The 7706-nt window shown below is 37.7% G+C and overlaps 1 protein-coding gene across 1 annotated transcript in view; it reads right to left on the bottom strand.

Moving 5' to 3' along the window:
• Positions 1-7706, bottom strand: part of galnt18b (UDP-N-acetyl-alpha-D-galactosamine:polypeptide N-acetylgalactosaminyltransferase 18b) — a 99271-nt gene that overhangs the window by 44325 nt on the left and 47240 nt on the right. The window lies entirely within an intron of this gene.

The raw sequence follows: 7706 nt of genomic DNA on the forward strand, positions 1-7706 counted from the left end.
CACACACACACACACACACAACATTACTGGCTATTGGCAGTGAGCGGTACTAAAAAAATGAAGATAAAAAGGCATAAGTGTGGGTTAACTTTATCTTAGGGGTGGGGGAAAATGCCAAAACAAACTGTTTGGATTTGTCCATGTTTTTGTACCAACTGACAGCAAAACTCTGGCAAATGTATAAACTTCTTATAGATGTAAATCAGAGATATGAGCTGTTTATCTTTTCTCCATGTGTATTGATCCTCTTAAAGAACTGTTGCTATTTCCTCGCAGACAGAAAACAACTTTGGTGATAAACACTAAACGTGAACTCCATGCAACATGAGATTTGATGGAATTCTGCAAGGTTGTTCAGAGTGAGTGGTTAGGGTGTTTTTTCCCCCTAGAGTTAATGCAATAAACCAGAATCTGGGGTGTAAATTCAATTTTAAGTKATCAAAAACATCAGAAACAGAAACGAGCATCCCGAGTCTTTTATTTGAGTTCATGATTTCAGCTGACAGAAAGCCGGAGTGACTCACATGCACTGCTGCAAAAGATTTGACAACTTATTTCATTAATAATTAAGACACCCTAATGTGTTGTGAATTGAAAGGAAGAATGATGCAGTGTTATGCCTCATAACAAATCACAATAAAGCACAGTTCATTACACCAGGAATGGCTGATGGCTAGCCCTCATCAATCTTTCAGGACGGATATCCTGCTGAAGCTTGGCTGGAAACTTGTTCGGGACGGAGAGCTGCACTGGCACAAACACAAAACAGGTTTCCAAACGTTGCTTTGTATTCCTGGAATAAATAGCAGCATAAGATGGTAAATCTAGCAAAATATGTTTTTCAGAAGATAATGAACAAAGCTAATGGTGAGTGCAAAAATGAACAGACCATTTAGCTCGACTGTATTGCGCCTCGAGTCAGATATGYCGGTAACAATCCAGAGTTTGTTAAACTATGTTGTATGGATATTTTGGATCCCATAACTTCAGAGTACAGAAATCAAAATGATTCACAMTTAAATATTCAACTATAACATGTTTTTAAACTCCAGTTAAGATATTATCTGATGAGGTTTTGTGCATGTTGAAACAATATGTCTTTGATCTACAGTATGACGCTTTTCATGTTATACAGTTACCTAACATTAGGGTATGTTCATGTGAGTCAAAACAAAGCAATTCTGGAAGAGCTTCCATCACTGAATGGTCTATTCATGAGTGTTCAAATAAAACCATCATTTATCACCATTCAGGCATTACTGCTTGCACAGCAGATGGCAAATCGGCATGGTTACAGATCTCACAATTGCTGTGTAGTTTGCTCCACGCTGCTTGGCAGTTTCTCGCAGCACATTTCTATCATAGAAAAATCTGTGTTTTTAAAAAAAAAAATCCAGGAGATACTGGCGCTTCCTCAGCAATCAAACCCATGGCCCGTTGGCTCAAAAACGCTGTTGCTGAAGCTCCAGCTTGAGGTTCAGCTTTGCTGCTTTTTACAGATATCATCCCAGCTTTGTTCACCCTCCAGCTTTCATTAGATGGCCCTCCAACAAACTCAGACTAGATATCCGACTGGTTGCTGGAACTTCTCTGAACACCTGAGGGGTTGAATGAATCCACATAATGATACTTCCTCTCACAGAGATGTGCCAGGCTGAGAGGAGAACAAGTTCTGGGGAWAAAATCCCTCTAAAATCTCCTAAAAAATAATATTCATAAACATATAATTTGGTTACAGTGTGTTAATGTGAAAAACAAACAAACAAATATGTATGTATGTATATAAAGTATGAAGGGTCCTCCCTGGAGATGATGTTTGCTTCATTTGTTCTGGGCTGCTGTAGAAAAATAGCAGCATGATCAACAGTGCAGAAGAGAYCCATCATCTGTAGARGTAAATCATGCATCCCAAGATAATYAACTCACATTGATTCTTTTAGTCACACGATTCATCACTAATTAAAACATTGACATTCTTATATTGTATTCATGTCAGCAGATCAGCCAAAATAGACGGGAAATTTATTCTAAATTTTGAAAGTTGCCAAACAACAGTGGGTTCTTTCAGACCACCAGGACCTTTTAAACAGCTTTTATCCAGTTAAAACATCCTATTCTTTGTGCTTTTAAATGTGAAACAGTAGATGAGCTTTGATTTACAATCTTAAAGGAATTGTTCAGATCTTATCCAAAATTTTATCATATAGATCCAGGATGAAACCTCTAACCTAACCTGACCTGACCTGTCCATAACCCAACAATTAACCGAGGAAGAGATTGCAGCAGTTCTTCATACTGATGGATCTTTTTGCTAGGGTTGGGCAAAATCATATCATGTGCAATTAATTATCAGAAAAACTGTCAACAATTAATATTTTTCCACTTTGCAATTACTACATGTGCTGTGTGATGACATATTTTGTGTGGGACACAACTTCCCTAGCAAGAGTGTGAGTCAGAGGTATGTTGTGTTACTAAAGATCTGCTGCCACTCTATGGAAAAGCTATGTTTAAATTCACAACTTAATAATTTAACCTGTTAAAATGAATAAGTTAATTTGACTGATGATTTGTACGTATAYTTTTAAAACACAGGGTAACTGATTTAGAGTCAAAAACATGCAAGTTAAATTGTAATCTATTAATCACCATATTAACTGTTATTGTCTACATGCCATAGTTAAGATTAAATGACAGAATTTTATTTATTGTTTGCCAARATCTCCCAACCCTACTTTTTGCCATCCTGTGTCATAATTTCTTGTTCAATGTCTATGTGTCACAGTTGTGTGGTTGTTGTCGTAATTGTAGCTCTTTGGATTAATTCAGTGCCTTGATTCAGTAGATTAAAAGATGTGGATTGAGTGGAGACTTTCAGAAAGCAACTAAAAAAATTAAATTTTTAACGTGGATGGCAGTATGAGTTTTTATGTTGTCTTTTTAATGCTTTATTGTTCTTGTATTTTTTATGCTCTGTTGTGTGCTATTTTGTTTTATTGTGAAGCATTTTGTGGCTACTTGACTGTAAAAAGTGCTACACAAATAAAGTTACTTACAGTACTTGTTTTCCAATGTCCTTTGAAGCTTCATGTTTCTGCCACATACTCAATACATTTAAAAATGTAACTGCAGCTGCTTCTATCAATGTTGATGATGCTGGTTTTTAACCCGCCCACAGTACATTGCCATTTTGTGTCCTGTCTCTTTATAGCCTGACCCAGGCTGCCAGAGACTTTGAATTTGCATYGTAGGCTGTTCAAARGATTTGACTGGTTGTCTTATTTAGATTGACACCTTTTATGACCAACTAGCCAATCAGTTCTCAGCTTCATTCTAACACCACAATGGTGTAGCCAATCAAATGACCTCTTATTTAATATGCAGATTTGAGGGGGAGGCCCTTGTGTAAAGACAAAAAAAATGAAACTTATAGAAATTTCTGATGTGGCAGCCATTTTGTCCCCTTAATGGTGACAACAGCAGACATAGAAAACATGGTTTTTAAGGTATTTTTGGACAGTTAGCTGACTAAGCTTGCTGTTAAAAAGGAAATATATTTGTTATGAAGTGTTCTGAGTGCTTCAAGACAACGAAGAGGGATTTTTGTGGCCAGAAAATTTTAGTAAAAATGGATTATGCCCTCATTCCGGGTGTCATTTTGGATCGCTTTTGTTCAGAAAAAGAGGACAAATTATGCATCAAAAGTAAGTGAAAAACATTTATTTTTTGCTGCTGGTGGTTTTGTAAGCTGTGAGGATGGTAATGCTTTGAAAAAAAAGAGGATTTATTTGCTTTTGTCATGTGTTGGTTGTTCGTTGGTGGGGATTTGCTTCATGTCCCCCAGTTGTGATTCATATTGCTGATTATTAATTTGGAAATATTTGTCCAGTTTGGATGTTTGCTGAGGACCTGTCCAAGTATGATGGACATGCTGGATTTTATATCTCAAATATTCATTTTTGATGATATTGTTACCAAACTTGAATTGGTAATATTTGGGAATCTATATTTTAGCCCAGAATYTTTTCTTTTTAATCTCTCCTTCCTGTTCTGGGACACTTTAAAAATCTTTAAGTGAGAAAAAAAGTATGGTTTTATTGTATTTTAACTTCAATAACGATATACTAGTTACAGTTACAAAAATAATGAATGCTGAAGTTAAAAATGCAAATTYATAGGTTTACATAGAGATCAGTTGTGTGAATTTCCTCCAAAGGGTTCTTAATTTAATCCGGGTATGATTTTTAAGGAAATTTAGGCTAACAGGGTAAACCTAGAAAAAACTTTAAACTATATCATTTTATTTTTAAAAATAATTTGTAATTTCTTTCATAGYATTTTTATTAAATCTTGTATACTTTTTACTTGAAAATCTGAGTTTTTCTTTTCTGAATATACAATATTCAAGCTTTTGGGTTAATAAAATAAACAGAGCTGTTTTTTTCCTAAAATATAGTTACAAAGTTAGCACTTGAAAGGCTGCAGCATCTTGATTATAAAATCTACTCACTCAGGGAGTTCCTGACAATTACCAATCCTGCAGAGACAGCGCTCCACATCTATGCACTTTTTTATTTTATCTATTTTTTTTACTTATCTGTCTCTCTTTGAAGATAACCGCTTATAAAATTCTTCACTATATATGTCTTCTGGACAGCTTGTCTAATAWATGGGTCCCCCTTTTTTGAATCCAGCACCCACAATGACAAGCCTTCCTTGCTTGGGACATTATCCAATTAAAGAGGAATCAGCAGGGTCAATTTGCCCTTCTTTCCCTTGATGGCTACAAGTTCCCCTGATAATACCTCGTAAAGTTTGAGCGGCAACAATGACAGACGTAATGCGAAACTGCAGGTGCCTGAGGGGTTGGCTGCGGACGCTGACCCCTTCAACAATCTTAGCAGCAATGCGGGTCAACAGGCTAATGACATTTAGCTTGCTTCACAGTCATGGTTATAATGATAACACCGGGCTTATCAGACACAGTGTGACAGAGTGTTAAAGCAAACAGGGTGAAATGCCATCAGCAAAATGTCAAAGCYTGACTTGGGTCTCTGAAGAAGCTTAAGAAAATGACTCTTGAGTCCTCAGTTATGTTATAAAATATGAATGTTTATTTTTTGCATTGAGGTAAAACTTGAGCAAACTTGTGAATTTTTACATTTACATTTTTTGATAGCCAGTTTTGGATACATTCAATGTTCTTGTCAATATTAGCCTAAGGGAACAGGGCCATACATATTCTGGGGTTTTAAACTACCAAAATATCCCACATTGATTTAAACTTGGTCTCAGCAGCCTGCAGGATATGCCACYTTTTGCTCTATTGACTTAGGCAAGCAGTATTTCCCATGTTGACCATTTCCGTCCTTGTTACAAGCAGCAGAGCCAATTTAAAGCATAAAACGTTATAAATGGCTTTGGTGCAGTGGCATTATTATTTTTATTGTGTGTTTTGCCTTTAAAACACAGTCCTGTGCTGTAAATGAAAAACTCCATCTGTCATGTGATTTCAGGTGTATTCTTTGACAAATTGACGTAACCTGTCTCACACATTAGCCGTCTCTGTGGTGATCAAGCTTAATGCCAGGGTGTATGGAATGTCTTTTCCACCTGACACTGTTTACCGTAGATACAGTGCATGCAGATGTAAGAATTGAACAGAAAAATGCAGACAAGACGGATGCAAACACCTCATCACCTTGCTGGTCTGTTACGTGCCTCGGGCTACGTTTCCTGGCTTTGCAGCTAATTAGTGTTATTCATCCACCYACTCAATCCAGTGAGCACGAACCCTAATTAACATTAAAAGCGCCTGGAGGCCATCGGACGAGCAGCAGATATCACCGATTTCTCCACAAGACTACTGAGGCGTTTCTGCATTTCCTCTCTTTTCTGTCAACTTTGTGACTTCTAAATAGTTTTTTATTGAACATATTCAGTTAACTTTTATAAACTTTTGCAGGTGAGAAATAAAACTTGAGAATTTTTGACTATGAAGGCTAATGCTCTCATATTTCTTTAGCATCTTCAGACTTTCGAGGGCAACAGGTGAACAAGAAAAACTAACCATTTTAATTAATGGGGGACCTTTTTTATGTGACTGACCAATACAATGAAATTTCAAAGATAGCCTGTTTGTCATCTGTCCAATAAAGAGCAAGAATGCTTCTAAAATTGCTGCAAATMAATCCAGGGACTTACAAAGCAAATCGCCATGCTTTATCTCAAATKATTTCTTCCAATCTGTCTGCTGGAGGTCTCAATGCTCTCAGGACAGCAGTTTGCTCTGGAAGAAAAGCTACAGTAATTAAACAGCTGAGCGATCAGAGAGCGAGGTTATTTTCTCAGATAAACGACTAGTTTTCAAACTGGCTTCTGTAAACACAATCACGATCCAGTCAGACAGCAGATGATGTTAACATTTATTTGTTTCACAACTTGATGATCTCTCAGTCAATCAAAAGGAGTTTGTAAAAAAATTAAATAAGGGCATTATTCTGTCACCATCAAGAAATGTCCAAACCCACACTATTCATTTCAAGATAAACTTCGTCACATAACTGGCATATATTCATTTGAACAAGTGAAAGTGAAACAGGAAGTGACATCAAAGGGGATCTCTTTAAGAAAAGGTACTCCATGGTCTTTATTTATTAAAACAATATTTTTGAACTCTGACTCTTCTTCATCTCTTTCTGAAAGTGACTCAACTAACTAACTCATCTAAATAAATGTCAGATTATTCTCCCCTGTCTGTGCTGTTAGTTATTGTAACGCTGCTCTGTTTACGTTCAGACTTTCCCCGCTGATGTCACTTCCTGTTACTTCACATGCAAATATATCTGTAACTGTTCATCTCAGCGGTGTGATTTATTTATTTTGCAATATGTTATTAATGTTATCTTTCCGAAAATGCATTCATATTTATAATAAAAGTTTAATGTCACAGGCACTTTAAGTTCTTCAGCTTTGTAGCCATCCATCCATCCATCCATCCATCCATCCATCCATCCATCCATCCATCCATCCATCCATCCATCCATCCATCCATCCATCCTCTGCTTTATCGAGAGTCTGGTTGGGGCAGCAGCTTGAGTAAGGAGGCCCATCTTCTCCAGCCAACTCTTCCAGCTCTTCTGGGAGAATTCCAAGGTGTTCCCAGGCCAGCTGAGGGTCACAGTCTCTCCAGCGTGTCCTAGGTCTTTCCTCTGACATGCCTGAAGCTCCTCCCTAGGAAGGCATCCTTACCAGATGCCRGAACCACCTCAARTGGTTCCTCTCGATGTGGAGGAGCAGCGGCCCTACTGAGTCTCTCCCAGATAACTGGTCTTCTCACCCTAAGGGATGGTCCAGCTGGCCAGCAGAGGAAGCTCATTTTGACAGCCTGTATCCGCGATCTCGTTCTTTCATTCACTACTCAAAGTTTGTGGCCATGGGTGAGGGTAGGAACATAGACGACTGGTAAACGGAGAGCAGCTCAGCTCCCTCTTCACCCCAACAGATCGATAGAGTCTGTAAAACTGCAGAAGCTGCACCGATCAGTCTGTCAATCTCACGCTCCATTCCTCCCTCTGTGTAAACATTTATCTCTTTCACAAAATGTTTTTGCCACAGACAAGAACAACAAGCCCCTCAACAATCAGACAGGAGTCTGACTGAATGGAGTTGACATGCATTGATATATAGTTGACATATATATATAT

The sequence above is a fragment of the Austrofundulus limnaeus genome, unplaced genomic scaffold, assembly GCF_001266775.1.
Source record: "Austrofundulus limnaeus strain Quisiro unplaced genomic scaffold, Austrofundulus_limnaeus-1.0 Scaffold5, whole genome shotgun sequence".
NCBI lineage: Eukaryota > Metazoa > Chordata > Actinopteri > Cyprinodontiformes > Rivulidae > Austrofundulus > Austrofundulus limnaeus.